Source organism: Acanthopagrus latus, chromosome 2 (assembly GCF_904848185.1).
Source record: "Acanthopagrus latus isolate v.2019 chromosome 2, fAcaLat1.1, whole genome shotgun sequence".
Classification (NCBI taxonomy): Eukaryota; Metazoa; Chordata; class Actinopteri; order Spariformes; family Sparidae; genus Acanthopagrus; species Acanthopagrus latus.
This window is the reverse complement of record NC_051040.1, coordinates 8,184,647-8,206,394: the sequence shown is the minus strand read 5'-3', so window position 1 is coordinate 8,206,394 and position 21,748 is coordinate 8,184,647. Positions and strand designations below refer to the sequence as shown.

The 21,748-nt window shown below is 42.0% G+C and overlaps 2 long non-coding RNA genes across 7 annotated transcripts in view; both read left to right on the top strand.

Moving 5' to 3' along the window:
- The first annotated feature begins 407 nt into the window (after positions 1-407).
- LOC119007140 lies at positions 408-2,923 on the top strand. Of its 5 annotated transcripts, XR_005071040.1 has the most exons (4): positions 432-509; positions 694-784; positions 1,730-1,898; positions 2,007-2,923. It is a non-coding gene; the product is annotated as an uncharacterized LOC119007140 (long non-coding RNA). The 5 variants fall into 5 exon arrangements; XR_005071036.1 differs by lacking the exon at positions 694-784 and having other exon boundaries at positions 408-509; positions 1,730-1,862; XR_005071035.1 differs by lacking the exon at positions 694-784 and having other exon boundaries at positions 408-509.
- A 2,113-nt stretch (positions 2,924-5,036) lies between these two features.
- Positions 5,037-21,748, top strand: part of LOC119007346 — a 39,589-nt gene continuing 22,877 nt past the window's right edge. For both annotated transcript variants that reach the window (XR_005071106.1, XR_005071105.1), the window contains exons 1-2: positions 5,037-5,537; positions 14,127-14,223. This is a non-coding gene — a long non-coding RNA (uncharacterized LOC119007346). The remainder of the gene's footprint in view (positions 5,538-14,126; positions 14,224-21,748) is intronic.

The following is a 21,748-nucleotide window of genomic DNA, read 5'->3' as shown; positions in this document are numbered from 1 at the left end:
TATTTCCAGGATGGAAGCATGAGAAATGAAGATCCGTCATCTCGCCCTTCAAACAATCATGCTGTCGAGCCGCAGTGCAGAATATTTATTCCAGTAAGATTGCATATAGACTGTTGTTCTCAGTGATGTGTTCTGCTAGTCGCCGCTGGATGCAGCTGTATGCCAAAGTGTTCAGACTGAGAATAATCTGTAGAAATCTGGGGGGTTATTTTGTCGTCCATATCATGTCTTGTGAGCACTAGGTCATGTTTCTTGTTTTGTTTTGGTGTCTGACACTCGTCTTGTTTCAGATCACCTTCCTGCCCTTGATTGTTTCCCACCGGTGCGATTGTCTCCTCCTTCCCGATGTGTATCACCTGTGTGTAATTATCCCCACCTCCCTTGTGTATTTAATCTGCGTGCTCCCTCTCTTCTCTGCCAGTTCGCCCTTTGCTTTTCATTGCAGGCGCCCCAGCATTCGCTCTCTTTCTTTATTTCTTGGTGTTGTTGACCCTGCATTGGCCCTTTGGGTACGTTTGCTACGCTAACTGATTTTCTGTGAACCGAACCACGTTCAGTAGTCTACCTTTTTGCCTTTTTGTGGAAACCAAACTTTCTATGAGTCGTGCATTTGGGTCTTCATCTATTGGGTCAGACACTTGTCACGCCAGACTTCCTAAATCAATCTGGATATGTGGATATTTATATATACAGATCTGGTGGGCAGTCTGGCCTTTGCATTTCCCAAAATGTTGAACCAAGCCTTTAAACTGGAAACTGTCTGCATGGCTCCATATCTTTAGCAGTAAGTCAGTAAATGTGTTTCTTTCTGATTTTGGTGAACCGACCCTTTCAGAAACTGCAAATAGATTCAGAGAGGAATGTTGGAGTGATATAAATAATTGAATTTCTGTTTTATTTGTTGTTGTGGAGTAGATACACACAGATCTAACACAAGTGTACATAAGTGTTTTGTGTATCTTCAGCACTTTCATGTGTGTTTGTGTGCGATTTCATGCACCATTCAGCCTGCGATAGGCTAATTTTAAACCAGACTCAGGTCTCCCACATTAGCAGTTCCCCTTGAGCTGCCCTTGACTCGAACGCACTGAGCCCGAGGCGCTGGGCTGAGGGCTGGGCTCCCCCCGCGGGCTCCCCTCCCCCAAGGACACTCGGCAGGTTGCCTGCCTGCCTGTCTGCCTGCAAAAAAAAAAAGAAATACATGTCCAGATACTTCTATTGTTCTGCGCTCTGATCTTCACACAGGTTGCTAAAACAAAGCCCCCCTATTAATATTTATAGCCTCTCTGATGGGACGGGATCAATGGAGAGAGGAGAAAGAGAAGAGAGAGTGTGCCTGAATAATCATCATCCATCTACTTCCAGCCCTCTCTCCCTTCTCTCCATCTCTCTGAAGTAGAAGTGATGTTTTAGAGAGGAATCCAGCATGTGAGTGAGAGATGGAAATTTGGTTGGATAGGAGAGAGGAACGGCTCCGTTCGTGTTTGCAAATGACGGTTTATTTCTGCTTTTTGCGGCATGTGGCAGCCATCTTGACAGGGACAAAATTGAGTTATTTTTAATGTGTTTTTTTTCTTTATATTAGCGTCTAAATAAAGCGTCACACCGTATACCCATTTGCCTCCACAGATATAAGTATATCCATCTGCACTGACATCTGTTAAATCCTGGCTGCATTTTACTCAGCTCTGTTGACTTTCACTTGCCATCAGTTCTTCTCTTTTCCCAGCTGAAGATGTGTGGGAGAGTGTTCGAGTGGATTTGTAACAGACTCCTGGTGTCTTCATTGGCAAGCCCAGCATGGTGGATCTCCAAGATGAAAGCCTGACAGCCTGAGTCAGTCTGCTCTGCGTCTTCAGCAGGTGGGCACGCTGCCCAGTGCTCAGTAAGCGAATTAGGTGGGCAGTGCGCCCAACACTGCCCCTCCTGACTGACAGTGGCCCTGCCGAGCGGTCTTTAACTGCACAAGGAGAAAGTTATTAATCAGATGTGTGTGCTTCTTCCAGCTTTTCCTGCAGAGGAGGAGGAGGAGGAGGAGGAGGAGGAGGAGGAGGGCTGGCTCGGTGATGAATGCCCTCACTTCTCTGCGTTTCAAAAGTACAGTTTATCCATGAGGAATGGAGCAGCTTGTACATGGGCTGAGGGGAAATTGCCTTTTCCTTTGACCTGCAGCCAAGGGTGAGGAAGTGAATGGAAAGCGATATGAGCGTGTCTGCCCTCCGAGGTGATGAATACGGTGCAAATTAGGGGAAGGGGCCTTTCAATCTCCAGCGCTTTGGCTTTTCCCCATTCTTACAGCTCTAAATTGTTTTCTGTCTTCTTGCTCCACAGCCCATTCCTGCCTCCCTCATATTTTCCTTAATCTTTCTTTCCTTTCTTTTCCTCCATTTTTATATCTTCTCCACCCCCTCCTCGCGGTGGGGTTCTGGGGGTGTGCGGGTTGACAGGTTGAGCTCTGGGAGGTCGAGAGGGCAAGGGCAGCATTTGCAGATTGTGGGACAGAAAGCTGAGGCAGCACGGCCTTCAGTGAGAACGCAGCGTGCAGCAGGAATCGAGAGGCCACGCGGAGTCACGGAGAAGTGTGACCTTGAGCCGCGAGCAGAGGAAAAAAAAAAAAAAATCAACACAAATCCATCGAGCCCGGACGTTGGGCTCGCAGGCCTCGGTGCCCCGCGTATGTGTGCACTCGTTGGCATATGGTGTTTTGCTCAGAATGGATTAGACGGAGCCCCCTCATGAATTATTGTGAAAGCCCAGGATATTGCGGTGCACCACTGAGAGATAAACAAATTAGTGTTTTTATCATGTCTGCCTTTAATTGATATTCATGAATGCAGGATTTCATATGCAACAAAAGCTCTGGTCCAATGCTAAAGATTTAAATTCTGATTATTAATTACTGTTATAAAAAATCTGTCTCGTATGTGTATGTGTGTTTTTGTGATTAATTTGAGCACACAAGATCCATAATCTCTTGTTTTATCTGGCAGCTACGATGTATGTGTGTGTGGTTCGTGTGAACACTCAGAATAATACTGCACAAACCCCCGAAACTGCACAAAGTATCCAACACAAAGCCTGTGGGACATGAATCTTTGAATCAGACGTGAGTGGAATAGCAACACTGGACTATCTAAGAGGAGACTGATGGACTGCTTTAAAAATACATGCGATTCCAACTGGACTCGGTCTTGATTTGGACCCAGTCCTGCTGGACTGACACTAACTCCGTCCCTGGGAAAAAGAGCTGGCTCTGTTGTGCTTCGTTTCTTCAATTTCATCCAATTGGTGGTAAAAATGATTACATGTAGAGCTAGATGTTTTTTTTTAAAATATATATAAAAAAACTGTCTCTGCATATATTTAACGGTCCTTCTCTAATATATGTAATTTTGCAAGAAGTCCTTTAAAGCATATCTGAAAACTTAAGATTTTCAATCACCCACTGAGCCTTTGACAGGTAAAGCTTGACACTTGCTGATGGTTAACACCCACAGAACTCCATTTAAAAATCAAGTACAAACCCACACGGACTATATCATGTTGAACTGTGCACAGATAAAAAACTATGTAAAAGGAATATAGATTGTTCTACTCAGTACTGCAGCTTTAAATCTGATCACTTCATCTGAATGATGTGTGATGCTGGAACATGTGTTAAAAAAAATAAAGAAAAAGACGTAATTTGATGCAGTAGCACGGGATCATGGGAGTTGTTCTCTTCCTTGATCGAGAAGTTTATTAAACTACAGATTTCTCTGGGTTTGAATTGTTGGAAACATTTTGGAGAAGTGACAACAAAATATAAAACACAGGTCTTACAGTTGTTTTTTAGACATTTTAATGCAGAAAAGTCACATATTGTATCTTTAAAGGAATAATTCACCATAAGTGCAGCTCTTTTGACAGCATTAAAGGTGCACAACGAAAGAAGTTTAGTTGAGAACATTAAAAAAAATTGACTTAAACTATCTACTACTACTAGAATGTAAAGAAACAGTTTTGCAGTTATGATATCTACATATTACAGAGCTATCTACTCAAGTAAGCATGCTAACCAGCTAGCCCCTCCAGCGAGTCCCCTGGTCCCTCAGATCCCAGTCTGGACTGCTACCTGCATGGCTAACTGAGCTAATTAGCTAATGACAGGTAGAGTAAGCAGCTGTTAGTGGCTACTTTGGAGATTAGCTGTCCCCCTATTTATGCAAAGACATGCACGTTAGCTTAACTGGCAGCTCAGATTTGCCCTTAGGTGTGATGTGAGTGAGAATGGATGTTTGTCCCGATATGTCAGCGCTGTGATGAACTGGCGATTTGTCCACGGTTTACCCTGCCACTCGCCCAGTGCCAGCTGGGATCGACTCCAGCTGCCCTCGAGCCTGCAGAAAATAAGCGGTCACAGATAATAGATGGATAGACCTGCATCTAGAGAGGCACCGCAGTCATACATAAAACAATATCGGCTGAAAAATGTCCAAGCTAACCTTCAAATTCCACTTACAGGAAGTTATCGTTCCCAAACACATACTGTATATACCCCAGAAAATAGGAATCCAGGTGACACACAAAACACACTCTCAACATCCAGTAGGACACATAAAGAACAAGATATATATCAGTCATACAACTCCCTCTAAAAGACATGCACTATAATAAATGTTAGTTCTAGCTGCACTCAGGTTCTAACCAGTTTGAGTGGGTGCTTTGACTTGGAGTGTTTTTCTTTCTTTCTCTTCACTTTTTTTTTGTACCTTATACCTTTTACAACCTTTGCAGCTGGTTGCTTTCCCTTGAGTCACAGTCTGCCATCTGGGGGGGGGGGGCTTACATCAGTTCCTTGTGTTGTTTGTGATAAAGAAAATGCGAGAGATGTTTCATGTCCTTCGAGCAGCCTTTTTTTCATTCAGCGCTGGTATCTGTAAACACAGCCAACAAAGATAACCAAATTCAGTGTCTTTAAAACAACATCCAACTCATCACCACCGATGCAAATATCAGGAGTGTTCAAACTCCTTTAACAACACAACAGTGGCGCAGGAACTCTGAAGGATGGCTGCTGATTTGAGCTTCAATCCAAGTTTTTAAGACCGTGTTTAAAATCTTAAACGTTGCCTTTAAAATTCAAGAGTGTTGTAAACTGTTTCTTTAATCTCATATTAATGCTTTTAACAGTGAATCATGGTCACACATGCATGAACTCTGTCTCTGCAGGCTTCGACAGGTGTTGTGTATCCCAATTAGAAAAGTCAGGAAACTCTGTTTGACCCTCATCAGCCACCATACATTACAGTCAGCCCGTGTGCTCGTCATGTGGCTGTGCTGCTGCTGTTGCTTTGAGTAGTGTTCTCATTTATTGTGACCTTCTGCACAAAACACAGACTTGTTAAGACACGTCGAGATGCTATATACAGAAATAAGTGAGGAAGCGGACTTAACTTGAAGCTTGGGATCAACATCAACCAGCACCTGAGTCTGGAACGGATTGTTTTCCTGTTTACAAAGGAGCCCGTGGAGAGGCTCCAGACTGTCCTCCAAAAGTAAGTTTGTCTCTCTAAAAAACAAAAAAAAAAACAACTATCCTTGGAAAGTTTTACAGCCAGAAAAGCCGGCACACCTGTGAATGCTTACAGTTTTGGAGGGTGAAGGAGGTTAAGTGAAACGTTAAAATCATCTCCTCTCTGGGTTCTTAATGAGGTTTTATTTTCCAGGCGGCCAGGCGGCTCGTTGTCTGGGGGAGGAATGTGCCAATTTCTGCTCAAGTGTCTCCTTTTGTTCGTATGCAGATGAAGGTGAATGGTGCAAAACCTGAACAGCTACAAGCTTGCAGGGCTTCTCACACACAGACAAGAAGTTAGAATCCTAAAAGGCCATTAGAGGGAATGAGGCATCACCTCATATCATGTTGCTTAATGTCTTCATTTTAACTTCTGCAACTTTTCATGGATGCAGGTTGATTGTGGTAGGAAAATGATCACTATTTGTTGTTCTGGAGGAAAACAGCTGCATTGTGCCACCATAGCGCTCCGGCTAAGTGACATCGCCACCACCACCACACTGTGTCTATTTAAACATGTGACTTCAGGAGCAAATTCCCCACAGTATGTTTTAATCCAAGCACATCCACACAGCCTGCAGTTGCTCACTTAAGCACACACAGGCCATACTGTGATTGCGCGCTATCATCAGTCTTCAGCCTGAACTAGAGGTGAACCGGCGGTAATGATGGATTAATTGTCTCACCGAGCAGCTTCCAGCCATCACACAGCGAGTGTCTCTCACGCTGGGATATTGTGCAGGACAGTGTTTTGTTTTTTTTTCAACCTCCTCTGTCTTGTTATTCTCTAACTACACTGGTCGCGGTGAAGGATGACGCACAGACAGGCTCTCTGCTGGGCGACTGCTTCCCTGGGAGATGTCGCTCATTTTCTGAATTGCATATGAATATGTGCGGGGAAAAGATTGGAGGCTGATGAAGATTTATGGTCATCTGGGAAGCTGCAGCTGTGATTTCTTTCCCGAGACTGTGCGCATACAGTGTGAAGTAAATGTATAAAGATGCAGTAGATTTTCACTTTGCCAAACATTTTCTGTGACGACTCCAGAGAGCTTTCTGGGATTTGTTTTTTGTTTGGCAGTTTATCAGATTACATGCATCTTCCTCTGACGCACACTTTAATGTGTACAATTGGTACAATTTTGTTCAGGAAAGGCTCCTGTTAACAGTGTAATTGCAGTCTCATCAGCCCTGTCAGTCATTTGGACAGGAAAAAAAAAAATCTTAAATCCTGAAGTGTATTCTTCTCTATTTCTGGAGGACTTTCCTCATCAGAAGAGCACCAAAGCAAGACTTGGTGACACACTGAGCCTTCGTTATTTTATAGGTTTCTTGGCTTTTGCAATTCCAGAGAAAACTGTGATTGGTGCAAAGCGATAGAAACAAGCTAGTGTGCTTTTGTTCCTCTTTATAGCACAACGATAATGAGTCTCGACATGTGAGACCAAGACTGGGTTGCTGTTAATTGGTCTCTATTATATTGTTCATTTAAATGTACTGTCAGGAAATGGCGTGATGAGAACGAATCTGTCAACACAGGCTATATTTATCCACCCTATACTGTTCTCGTAACATCTGCTAATTGGATTTTGCCCACTTGAGTTATTTAACTGCATTGTATCTGCTTTTCACCATAATGTAGTGTTTTAAACTATTGAACCTGTTATTTTTCTACCATTCTAGGATGCTCAAAATCAGCAGACGAAAGCACTGCCCGTGAAACTAGCCTTTCAGCTAACTCATTTACATTTGTTTGAATGTTGATCAAATGCACAGTATGTATCTTCTGACGCTCTGGGTCTCTCAATCATAACAATGAAAACAAAAGACTGGTTTGATGATGTCCTGCACCAGCGCAGAATCACAGGCATCTTCATAGTTAAACAACCACCACTGGGGATGGAAATCTGTCTGATGTTACTCTCACAGAATCAGGTTCGCGGACAATATAAAGCTTAAAAATGTGGCTTTCTGGCTCTGACTGGTGACCAAAAGTATACAGTTTGAGTAAAATTACAGATTTTCTCAGATCTGGGATAATGTAACTCAACACATATTAGAAAAAAGGTCTGGTTGTTTTTAGACATCGAAATGTTATATATTCTATCCTTAATGTAGACTGTTCCTTTAAAAAAAAAGGTAGTTAAACAGATGGAGAATTGTATGGAGCTGCTCAGCTAACGGCAAAAAAAGAAATTATAAACCATTTCTCAAAATGTCAATATCGCTAATGTACTGTAGTTCAGTGTAATCTCTGCTAGAGGGGGGAAAAAAGATAAAACAAAGGAAATGGTGGACATTCAGTTGTGCTGACATATGTACAAATAACACCGCTCCGAGAGAAGCCTTCCATACATCACCACAATGAATTTCTCCTCATCATTGGCCAAGATTTCTGACCATTCATCTACGTGAGTTATGGTCCGTCTTCAGAAGTGGATCCGTGCTACCTCAACCTTCACCTCACTTGTATATCTTTAAACCTACTGCGTTGTGCTTTTGGTTCTGCCCGTCTGAGCGTGTAGTGTAGTGACACATCCGCTGGGACTGCAGACACGAGGTTAAGGCAATTCACCACGGAGGAAACTAGAGCCTGCTTTGGCACCGCTGAAGAATGGGCAGAGACAAGCATGGATACCAGATGGCGGTGAATCTGTAATTACAATTCTCTGGTGCAAAATGAGTCACTGGTGGAATGAAATCTTGCTTCGAATACCCTGCTTTGTTTACGCGGCAGAAGGTTCAGCAGTCGTCCCGTCGTACTTTCTCTGAGGTTGCTTGTTTTCTGAGTCCGCCGCGGAGTTCAAATGTTGACGAAAAGGCCATTTAGCACCGTCGGACTGCGGCGATGCTGGTGTTGGTGTCTGCCGGGGTCTTTTGTGGATTCGTAATTACCAGCCTAATCAAAAACAGAATGAAGGTGGACAAAGACAGTTGAACTGAATTTAAAATACAATGAGCCCGTAATGGCTCCCAAATGGAGAGCGAGGTCTGTGCTGCGCCCCAGAGGGACTCACCTGTGATTTAGCCTCTACACTTCTGTATGTGACGGGGTGGCATTGTGGCACCGCCCGCCCCCCCTCCCCTGTGACCCCGAATGCTCCCTCTTCCGTCGGAGGCTGCATAATTGTCTAATTAAATGGAGAGACAACAGCCCCAGCATACCTCATTAAAGACATCGCTCCATCAGCTCCCGCCTTTCCATTTCTTTTAAAAAGCCCTCCACATCCTGGCAGGAAAGGTCAGACAAAGAAAAGTGTTGGGGATGCTTGTCTGTCCCTCTGGCACCGAGTTAAACAGTCTGTTCAGGACCGGGATAAAGTCTGCTCTGAATTCCTTTTTAATCATTTTTTTCCCCTTCTACCTTGTAGGATTGACTTGATTGATAATGTGACTCGAAAATACAGTTCAGTCTGGTGCGTCTACCCTGCAAATAAAGTGAACGCAGTCATCTTTTTTGTATTAATGAGGCATGCACCGTTGAATAATTTCAACAGATAAATGAGCCAGGTTTGAGCTGCTTATAAATGAGGCTAGTTGAGGAAAAAGAATCCCACGTGGATTGTCTCAGTGCTCGGAATATAGTGAAATAATTAACTCGGAGATTACACCAATTATAAAATAATTCAGGCGTGTACTTATGTGTGTTTTTTTTTTTTTTTACAAGTTATTTAACATACTGTGTATGTAGTTTTTGACTAATTTCATCATCAGTATACATACTTTTTTGTAGTTTCTATGTAGAATAAAGGTTTATTTTATTCATTGCATACTGGATATTACCCTCTAGCCACAAAAAAACATGTAAAAAATATGTATTTCTGTTGTATATGGAAGAGAATTAGGGCCAATTTTATTGTTTTTCAAAATCGTGACTTTAAAATTGTAATTCTGACTTTCTTCTCTGACTTTAATTCTGAGTTTAAAGAGAGAATTCTGACTTTGAACTCTGAATTATGAGAAAAAATGTAAAAAATCTGGCAGCTCTGAACCTCTGTAGTTGTAGAAGTGTGTGTGTGTGTGTGTGTGTGTGTGTGTGTGTGTGTGTGTGTGTGTGTCTCTGTGTGTGTGTGTGTGTGAGAGAGAGAGCATAAAGATGTGTGCATCAGTATAGATATCACTTGTGTCCTCACGGTCATGCTTATAAATGGGCCCCTGCAGAATTTATACGTCTTCCTCTGTCCAGCTGATGCTAAATGTAACCTTTCCAAGTCCAATTATTTATGAAGTCCACAAACATGTCTCCTCGCTTGCTCCCCCCCCACATACATATATCATAAATATTTGAGAGGCTGGATGTTGGGGGGGTTAACATATGTCCCATCTGAAATGTCAGTGGCCCCTCCAGTGGCCGGCACGCTGTTGACAAAGCACCAAACGGCTTTGTTTGAGATGTGAGACTCTATTATGGTTGTTTGTTTTATCCCCTGGCCCCGACGTGAACACCGCTGCCCCTGAATGTGTACTCGCGCAGGATCGGTTTGTTCATCCAGGTGTCTCGCACACTTTGGAGAATGAAGGTAACCGATTCTGTCAGCCCTGGATTCAGAGTGGCTCTGTAACCTGTCATAAGATCAAATACTCGGCCTGACATCCAATCTACTCATAATGTTTGACTCTATGGATTTTGTGTCATGATCTGAAAATGGCCGCTTGGATTTTGCTTTCGGGTCTTCGGGGAGCGCAAATGATCTTCTCGTTTGGAGTGACAGCCGGAGACCATCGACTGTGTTAACTACGCTTGAGCGGCTTCATAAAGTGTGTCTGCTGTCTGGAGCGATGTGGTCAAAAGGCGGCCTGAGGTGCAAAATAATCAGGTGTCTTTCATGAGGTGTCTCTGAGATAGACATGCAGCAGGTGTCGGCATCGTGCAGTGTTATCAGCTGAAGCCCTGTACTCTAGTTAGGTTTATGCACAGAAAACACTTGTTTAGTTGTGATGATGTCAGGAAAACTTCATGGTTCGATATCAAAGTCAGGTAACAAGCATGTTCTGTGAATGTGATATGACACCTCTGCACAAATGTCAATACGGTACACTGAAAGTAATCAGGTGTCTTTCACAAGGCATCTGTGAGATAGACGAGCAGGTTAGCTCCATGCGGTGTCGAGTATTGAACCCAGGCTTCAGCTTATTATAAAGTTATACAGTTATTTTCTGCTGCTACAGCAAAGACACAAACTTTCTGCCATGACAGCCTTTAGAAGAGACTTTCAACAAAAGCTTTATTCAATGCTATCACTTCTCCACCATTCCTGTACTTGTCCAGAAAATGAATTGTGTTCCTTGAGCCGCAGGTATATTGGCTAAATCCATATTAGTTGCTCCACAACCTCTCCGGAATGGGAATAGTAAGTGCAGTGTTACAGGCGGCACACTAAACGACTAAACTAAGATTTAGGGCTGACTTTATGTGAATGATTTTGTTTATGTATTTACCCCTGATGTTGATGGATGATTGGGGCGCTGCTGCTTTCGCCCATGAATAATTCATCACTTTAGGAGACTGTGTTTCAGAAGTTGGCTCCCTGGCAACAATATTGACTTGAGGAAATTGTTGGGGATGGCTGTTATCTAATTAAAACAGGGGACGCAGCAGTAAGTGCAGGTAATATAACAAGAGAGCAGTGCTACCTGGCCCAAAGACCAGCATGTCAGACAAACATTAGCTTAGAGGATTAAAGAGGATGGATGCTGCATGAAATAAAGAATCATCTAATGTAGCAGCCTTCTGGCTGATTTTATGACCCACTCGACAGGAAGATGAAAACATCTCAACAACTTTAGGAACTTGTGCTTTGTGGCTGAAGTTTTGTTTGGCAGAGCTGAAACTAGGGCTGCACAATTAATCCAAATACAATCAAAATCACAACATGACGTCACCGTCAAGGCTGCAATGTCTGGTGTGAATGTATTATAAACATACTCAGAATGTGTACCGGTGCTATAATGCGCCTATGGTCCTGTATAATCACGATTATAAGAACTTGTGAATATTCATAATGTGAATACACAATAACTTATTATGATGTCATATATTAAATACATACCTATAATGTGTTATTGTGTGATCACACTGTTATACATTATAATCATGTTATAACACATTGTGATTATTATAAAGCGTTATAAGTGGCTATTGGGTGTTTAATTAAAGCAATACAATCCATCTGTGTGTATGCAGATGCAATAACTTACAAGCTGCTTAGATGTCACTCTAAGTGGTCATTATTTGTAGTAGTTAAGTAACCTGAAAAAATGAACTTACTAATACTAAAGAAACATCATGTAGAAATTGCCATGTTGTGCGATTTTGCGCCCCCCCACAGTTTCTGAGTGCAACACCACTATCGTAAATTGAAATTTCAGGTCTATAACAGTTTGTAAACAGATGTAATGTGATGACAGATGTAATGTGATGACATCTATCATCCATCAACATGATTTTGAAGTTGTTCATGTCAGGCAAAAAACTTGCATAATGTTGCTTTAAGCCAGTTTCCAACAAACAATGGCTTACCAGGTAATGCACTAGATACACATGTGCAATAATGAGCTACCATTATTGTTAACAAAGCATTATGAATATTCACAAGTGCTTATAACTATGGCTATAGAGCACATGATAGGCATTACTCTTAAGTTTACGATGCATCATAATGCATTATAGGCGTGTGTTGCTCAGTTTTTTTGCTAAAGGTAAAATATGTCAAAACAGCATCACAATGGAGTGCAGCAGATCTGCAGAGATGTCCTGATTTACAAATGCTTTTCTGCAGAAGTGAGAAATGTTTTTTTTTTTTTTAATTTAGTATGGATGACAACAAATGTCACATCATCATGATTTTACTAGTCACAATTGTAACATCTGTCAAACTAATTGAGATGTGATTTGTTTTTGCCATTTAGTGCAGTCCTAACTGAAACACTTGATTGACAAATGTATCAGCAACTGTTGGAGTTTGAGTCATTTTCAAAAGACAAAATTCCAAATAAATCCACACATCCAGCCTCTACGATGTCAAGATGTAACAGCATAATTTTCTCAACAGTTAATTTATGTGATGATAAAGAAAGGCCTGATGCTTATACCAAAGCCTGTAATGTTGGGGTTGTAAAGGAAGCCTGTGGGCTAGTGTGATAGTGTGAGCTCAATATAAGTTAACAGCACCTCTTGACAGAAAGTCCGGGACATGGCAGGAAGCTCCGGCCCGTCTGCCCTTTCAACCTGCTGCTGGACAGAATGCAGATGGGTGCATGAAGGCCAATAGAGGGAGCCCAATAGCTATTTGTCCTCAAGCTGAGACGTGGCGCGGGGCTACCACTGCAGTTTGTGTACATGCAAAATGCTCTAATGAGTTAATAAAAGCAAAACTAATGGTGCTGGTCACAAAGGTACACGCAGGAAGACCGCCTTCAGAAGGACTCCTGATATATCTCACCCTGTCTGACACACTAACTAGAATGTATTTGCTGCCCTTTGTGAGGAAGCACTGAAAGCCAGGTGGAGGGCTTTAAAGCCCCAGCAGATGGGTGCCGAGGGGGGGGTTTGTGGAGTCCGGGACAGCTGTGGTCCGTCACTTTTCCAAGGTGTTTTTAGCCTTCCAGAGGTTTCCAGGCGGCTATAGGAGCCTGTCAGCTGGTTCGCTTCAGCTTCAGAGAAAGAGACGAAGGGTCTCAGGGGGCCCGCAGGCTTTTCTGTTACTACAGCCTTCACAACCGTAGCGGCAGCGGCTACCCTGCGTTGCCGTCACGCTCTGCTGGTGTCCTCGACTCTCGTACACAGTCGTCATGAGGCGGCTCTTCATACATCCTCTAAAGATTAATGAGATTGTACGCTCATTATGACAGATGATTTGGAGATGATAAGACTCAATGTGTTATCAAGGGAAACAGGATTTTAAAGTTGTTTATTTCAGTTATATTGTAAAAAAAAATCTTTACGGTTACGAAGGAAACAACTAAATATTAGTTTAGCAGTGATTTGATGCACCTGGCCAGGGGTGATTGGTGGACTTAATATATTTGATTATAAGTCAAGGATTTATATTTTTCTCCTGTAATGAGTCGATGTGCTGGGATGCCGCTCCGAGGCCGAAACGCGTCCGCCGTTAAAACTCCAGACAGCTCCGGTTGCTTCGGGTTTGAAGGGCTCAGGAATATTACTTCAATAAATATTTGATGAAAGAGGAAGTTCCATCGATTCATTACACCGTGAGTAATGTGTGTGTGTGTGTGTGTTCATTAGGGCTGCCTCTGAGTATCCGTGTTTAATATTCTTTGTTTACAGTGGAGGGTCACATATGGGGGAACAGGCATGAATATGGAGCAGGTAGCCTGCGCTCGTCTCTGAGCTTTGCACAGATGCTCACACACATACTGTACGTAGACGGGCTGAGGCTAACGTATACACACACACACACACACACACACACACACACACACGCGCGCGCTCCCTGTCTTTTAATTAAAACAATTAAAGCGGCATACATTTCCATGACTGACAGGGAGATTTCACTGTTATCCTTTATTGCTTTCTGGTAAAAATAAAACCGTGCCGTGTCTCTTACAGCATGCAAGCCTGGTTACAATCACCTCCTGACTCATAACAAGGCAGCATCTAGCGGCAAAGAGCAACATGAAGGAGGAGTGGAGCGCGAGGGGAGGGGGTGAGTGTCTTTCTGTGTGTGCTTTTCTGCATCCCTGAGTGTCTGAATATTTGTGTGTACAGCTGTGGCTCCAGAGCGTAAAGAAAGGGGGGCTGTACCAGGAGAGAGGTGCGGGCTCTGCCCCGCAGCATTTGGCACAAAGGGCCTGCTCCTATTATGCATGCTGGCGGTATCTGTGGGAGATAAGGTTTGGTCCTGGGAGATAAGGTCAGGTCCTGCTAATGAAACACATGCTGAAGGTTTGCATTGGGGGGAAAAAAAAAAAAAAAATCCTCCTGTCTCGACTTCACATTTTTATTTTGAAGCGCCTCATTCTCGCCTCTGTTTCCCCGTGTCGGATCGCTCACCTGCAACAATGACCTTCAACATTTGCATGAATGAAAGTTAAAACGATCCGAAGGACGAGTAAAAGTGATACTCGGTTAATTAGGACAGACCTTGTGAAATACAGCAGCAGTGCCAAGGAGGGGACCCTGCTGGAGCGTGGCTGGTTCTTTGTTTATATGTGTGTGCTGTGAGTGTAGCTGGGAGGCATGGCAAGTGGAATTCGCTCAGGTGATGGGTTTAGTACAAGCGGATGCAGAGAAGGGGGGCTCGCTCCTCCCCGCTGACTCTCCCAGCCGGCTCTGGCATTAAGTCAGCCCGGCTCTGTACCAGACGACAGCATGACAGCTGTTTCCTATGACTAGGGGAAAAACACATTGATTCACTTCCTCAGTTGGCCTCATTTGGGAAGAGATGGAGTGTGGCCAAAATACTCTCCAACCGGCACCGAGACGTGGACAGTAGAAAAAGGTCAGCGAGCGGAGAGGGGGATGGAAGGGAAGCAAGGCTTTAAATGACACAACCAATTTTTCAGCTGTAAATGGATTTTAACCTTTTCCCATTGTGGGAGATGAACCCTGATGCTTCTCAGTGACTCTCCTTCAAAGGCAGAACTTTAAAAAATTGAGTTTAGACCTGCATCTACCTTTTTTGTTGCTCGGTTACACTGTATACCTCGGCGGCCAGTTTATTAGGTGCAGCTAATGGAGCAACCCAGCAGTAAAAGGTTATCATGTTCGGTTTTTGATGAAACATTTTGAGTGGAGTCATGTCATGAGGATACTGAAGGTTGTGGTTTGTGATGCTGTTGAAATTATGAATTTTGTCCCCCTCAGTGATACAAATGGGTCAGACATAATATTAAAAACAGAATAGACCTAATTTAACAGCACCCAAAAAAAGGCTATTAGCTATGGCCTGTTTGAGACTGAATTAGGTTTTGCTACATGTACCTAATAATTTGGCCATTACGTATGTTTTGCAATATGAAATTTAAACTTATCTGTACATGGAAAACAGCCCCTACGTTATGATGAGCTGACATGTTGGCAGTTCAGTTTATTAAAAGTAACTAAATTGTGAAGTAGTCTGGCTAAATTCGAACTCCTGGAAGAAGGTAACTAGCTCATCAGCTCTCAATAGCTTTTCGCTTAGCTTCTGAATCCATTGGAGCTAAAGTGATTTGGTGGGCTGAAGCTATTTTCAAATGTAGGGTGCATTTGTAAACCGTTACTCTTGGTGAAACTGGACAGCTTGTAAACATATGTAGAGAGGAATGAGCGGATGGTGGCTGTGTAGCGTTAGCTAACTGCTAGCTAGTACACTGCATTTGTGGACTTTATTTGCAGAAGCCCTACATTGTGATACGTATATATATTTTTTTTTTTTACATATTTTATACTGCAAAACATACATTCTGGCCAAATTATTAGGTACATGTTGCAAAAACTAATTCAGTCTCAAACAACAGGTAGTTAGCCATAGCTAATAGCCTTTTTTGTTTGTTTGAGGCTGTTTTTGTTTTTGGTGCTGTTAAATTAGGTCTATTCTGTTTTCAATATTATGTCCGACCCATTTGTATCAGTGAGGGAGACAAAAATCATCATTATCAGTGTCGTTGTCCTCAGTGTTGACAAGCTCTCGTACAAGACGGACCTCATTTTTTACTGTAGCAGCCTGTCAGGAAGCCTGTAGGAAAGTTTTTCTTACAGTGGACCAGTTCATTAATTCAATTAATTTGACAGCATAAGATTGAATTTACGGATATTTTAATGTAGATACAGATGTTATATTGACTTTGATATATCAATATCATTAAATAATGTAAAAAAAGACACCAAATAGACAGATCCATTTATTTCCAGTGAGCTGTGGATGCTGTTAATCAAAATAAGGGTAATTTTCTTAAACCAGCTGAAGCCAATTCCTCTGATGATTCAGAGGCAGTATACACATTTTTTTTTCAATACAATATAAGCTATATGGCAATGATTTTCCATGTGAAAGAGTCAGCCTTGTAAGCCCAAAATTAGGGCATTAAAACTTTTTCATCTGTTTTGCAGCTTCCCAGTCGGCCTGTAAACTTAAAACTTTTCCTCCTCTCGACTTCACTGCCTCTGTGGTTTCCGCTCTCTGCATTTTCGAGGACGTAATTGTGGAGATTGTAGAGCTGAGAAGAAAAAAAAAAATAAGGAAAGAAAATATGACAGCTGTGCAAAAATAATAAGCAATGAACTTCTGAAGCTTTGTCACAGAAATATGAATATTGTACGAGAGTGAGCCGGGACATTTATCTGCTGTTGTTTTGGAAGAGCAATTTAGAAACATTTCATCATGATGAGAGCGGAGTGGAACCAGAGAGAAAGCAGCCTCATAACTGCTCTGCGTTTCAGGCAGAAATGTTCTGTCTTCGCATCCAGACATCAGCATTTATCCTGCTGTCTGTGGTATCGATCCGTCTCATGCTGACGACCACACTCTTTTTGTACAGTGAGGGCTCCTGAAAGTCCTCAGCTCTGTGCTCAGTGCGAGTCCAATACCTAATTGCAGTTTAATGGTTCATGCAATTACGTGAAAAGTCATAATAAGGATGAAACAGATGCACAAGATATTTTATTTTCATTCCAGAGGAAATATCACATGTGACATGGACTTATTTGATTCACCGTCTTGTCCCTGCTGCTGTGATCTCTGTCTGCTCCATTAATATTGTTTCCTGGAGAAGATTTAACAAATTAATCAAAACAAATGCTCGCATCACGTTGTGCGGTTTAAATCACTGGTATAAGAGATCGTGGTTGTACGATCGATAGTTCCCTCATGCTACTTCAAACATTGATCCGCTCCTTTGAGATTTAATTAGTTCCTGAATATGCTCAGTGTAACATGAATATTGTGGTATAGCTATCGAACAGCAGGATGATCTATACTGCGTTTGTTGGGGGATCAATTATGAATGTTGTAATTTGCTATTGATGTAATTGATTCATTTGTCCAATTATACTGGAGACAGTCGTCAGCCCTTTTTGCTCCACAGCTCAATGAGCGGCCCATCAGAGGAGCATCCTCAGGAGTAATGATGAGCCGACTCCTCTCGGTCTGCCGCTGTGTGGGCTCGCCTCTCATTTACATCCTCCACTGTTCAGATGTATTTTACGGAGCTGAGAAACTTGGTACATGTGGAGGCATTACCTTCATTAAATTATATTAGATTTTTTGTTTAGAAAATAACTTCAATAAACCTTACATGCATTCTTGAATTTTTACCCCACTTTTCCCAGTCCAAAATGACCCACATGCACGTCATCAATCATGGAAATTCAGAAGGATTTCTTTTTTAATCTCTTGCTTTTGTCAGATATATATACCTGCATACATATCAAGGGAATTTGAAGTCTGATATATAAAATAGGTTAGGTTTTATATAGCGCCATCATTACAATTATTTGAAAGATTACGAGTTGTCAGTCACACCACTTTTATGTTCAAATTAATGTCTATATGCTGCTTTTGCTGGGAAAAATAGGGCTCAGTAGAAAGCATGAGATTGTATACCTCATCAGAAGACGTTAAACTTATTTTAAAAAAGACTTAATGGATGATACTCCAATCCGTTTCCCCAGAGCTGATAGTGGAAATTGCCAAAGAGCGACATCATTATGGTTACAGTTACTTTTTTTTAATACTTGCTTTAGTAATGGCGAGAGCTGATAACAATGACAACTTTGACAAACCATTTTGTCAGCACATCTACTTTGCCCTCTTGTCATTGTCACTAAAATCACTAAAAAGCCTACATGCAAAACTTGGGCTGGCTCCATTAATCAAGAGTTGTCGTTTGATCTCCAACTCCTCCGGACTGCAATTCGGAGTGTCCTTGGACAAGACACTGACCCTTTTGAGTGGTCAGCACTAAAGCCTTAAACAACTGGAGCACATTTAACATTATCAACAAGCTGTCAGTCAAGCCCTTTTCACAGTAGATTCATCTGAGCAACAGGAATGTCTCCAAACTTTTTCCTTTGTTCGTTTTTTTGAAAAGATGGTTTCATGTCATCTATAAAGCAAGACCACCACTTCATCAGCATTCATCACCCGGCACCCACAGAGTCGCTCTGGTAGTGTCAGTTTTCTCCACACATGTACTGCGTGCTGTACTGTGTATGTATACATTTGGTAATCTGCTGAAGAGTCATTAAAAAAAACCTTTTTCCTCTGCAGAATCTCTGTATGGTTCCATTAGTTAACACTGCATCCAATGCAAACAAAGACGACAAACATTATCACAATTTATATTAGAATTAAGTTGAACAACCACAGAGGACTGTAACATTTAATGCAAATTTACTAGTTTAATTACATCTAGTCAAAGTATTCCCCCAACGCAGCCAGTGCACCAACCACTTACTGAGCAAACCAGCTTGCCGTTCTCCCACAGCTAATTAAATCACACTGATGGGAAAACAATACAGAATTCCCAACAAATTGAACGGAACCATTTGTATAAATTAAACAGAAGTTGGCAGATGAACTTCAGGTAGAACCTGAAACCTGCACGAAGAGCCGCACTGATACTTGATGAAAATAAACCTTGTTCTGAAGGATTTTAGTGATTTAACTTTTACTTACTTGCTGAGAGATGCCTCCAAAAAAAAAGAAAAAAAAAAGACAACTTTAAGTCATTATCACTGAAAATCTTTCCATAAAATGAGTTCTTTCATCTCTTGTCAAACATCTTGCCAATCTGCTAAGTGCATGAACTAATTACTTCATTTTCTTGTGAGCTGTATTTCTTTTGATAAACCGCATCTGTCTGCTGCATACGGACAGCTGCTCGCTGCACAATAAAAGGCTCATTCAGCTCTGAGTACATCTGCAACTTCTCTACGACTTGTAAACTACACAAGTAGATGCACTGTGAGGTTTGGTGTACTGCAGGGCCGACCACTTTTATGAGCTGGTTTTACTCTCAGAGCAAACTCGGAACATCCCTCCTCTCTCCCTCTCAACTGTACATTTCACATCCCCTCTGAAAATGATTTTCCGCTGGATTTCTTGCTAAATGCAGTAGGTCTCCAACACCTCGATCAATCCTTTTGTTGTATTTCAACCTTTTTCATCAATTTTCAAGGCTTTTCAGCTGCCCAGTCTTCCTCCATTGGGCAGATTAGAGGTGCAGCTCCCCATTAAACACCTCCTGTTGTAGATGGCAGTTACTTTGGAAAGAAAAAGTCAGTAGGTTTTCATTCGCTCTTAAGTTGAGCTACGGCCATAGCTCGATTAACTGGACTACTGCCATTGTCAAAGTATACAGGCACCAGGGGAGAATCGATTTATTGATGGAAGTATGTCCAACCACACCTCCGTAGGTTGCGCTATGCAACTTTTCAGCTACATGCTGCTGGACCTGCATCTGGTACACCTATTACGTCACATACCAAGCAAGTTAAGGGGCGACACATAGAATGGTGAAAACATGGATGACTTTTTGGCGCTGTACAATACATAATATATATTGTGCTCATACCTGCATGGTCATGGTTGTTTTTCCCAGCTTCCTGGACTCCAGGGGTCAATGCCTGGCGCAGGGACTCTCCGAGGCCAGTTCATGTTCGACTAAGGCGTATACATGAAACTTCCAACCGCATTATCTGACTGTGTTAATCAGACTTTGAGAAATGCCATTCAGTACGAATTCAGTTGGACCAACATGTTTACATGGACTTTAAAAGTCTGGTTTCAGCTGGACTTGCAGAAGTAGTCTGACTTTTTAAAAAGAAAGGAAAAAAAAACAGATTTTTTTTTTTACAGAAATCACACCATGTTCATCAGGTATATACAACCAGTTAAAGTCTGCAAGCTAAACCAATTTTTTGCAATAACATCTCCTGGTGACGAAAAATGAAATTTGTTACTTTCCACATGTTAATACTTTTCCTGCACTTTGAGATATTAACTTAAATTATGCTTTTTTTTTTACTATAAAATAAAGATGCCAGAGCTGCTGACTGGTAGCCTTGAAACAGCCAATGCAAAAGAGTACTGACTCAGTTTTGAATAGAATTTGTTGGCAGTTTGAATTGAATTTGTTGGCAGTAGACATGTGAAACTTTAGAACATTTCTCAACAGACGCTTCAGTAAATATGTTGATTTTGTTGCCTTTTAAAGGGTCCTATGTGAACATCAAGGTTGATTTATTTCAGTTACTGTTACTGTTACTGTGGTTATGTCTGTGATCTCCTCACTGATTTTGAAACGGGCCGGACCGGTGAAACGAGGTGATGTCACTTACTTCTGTGCACCAATCAGGACTCAGCGACACCTGACGCTTGTGTAATTCATGCTGATGGAACCACACAACCAAACTTTCAGGGGCTTTAGTTTTATGACAGCAATTAATACTAGACTAATTAATATATGTTATAAATGTCATTTTCTGAAAAACAAACAAAAAACTCAGCTGTGGTTATTAAAACAAATGGTCCCATCTGTGTATTCGCTCATGGTAAGCTGAGATGTTGTCAGACCCACAGTGGCTTTGCATGCAAATTGCACCCCTCTATTATTTTTTTAACGGGCTGCCAATGCAGCAAAGCAGTTGAATTAAGGTCGACTTTTTACTGCAATGTGATGTCCAGCCCGTCCTTATCAGAAAAACAATCAGATGGGTTGACTGTGTGTTAGGCAGCAACCTCTAGTGGCTGCGGTAATTATTACAGCAGCAGAGGAGGAGGTCAGGTGAAGTTCTATAAACAAACATCATATACACAAGGTAACTGCACTTCCATACATGATGAGAGTAGTTTGGTAGCTTAAGTTATATAAGTAAAGTAGTTTTTTTTAGCCCAAATCACAACTGACCGTTCCATAAAGGTCCGGTGTGTCTGTCAGTGGTATGTTTCAGCTGTCAGGCTGTTTTGAGAGTGACTTCCAATCGACCTGTCATGACTTTGGTTTTTGTCTTGGTTGTTTCCTGTTTTATTTTGTAGTCATATCTTCTTGTGTCTTGTTGTCACTTTGCACACCTGTGTTCTGTTGTCCTCCTGTGTTCCTTGTGCTCCTCTCAGCTTGATCCCCTCCCCCCCACGCCTGCCTCACATCAGCTTCATTAGCACAGCTCTGCTCACAGTGTCTCCACACCTGCATCTTACCCCCTCTTGGTATAGTTTGTATTGAAGCGTGTGTTGACTTTCTTGATTC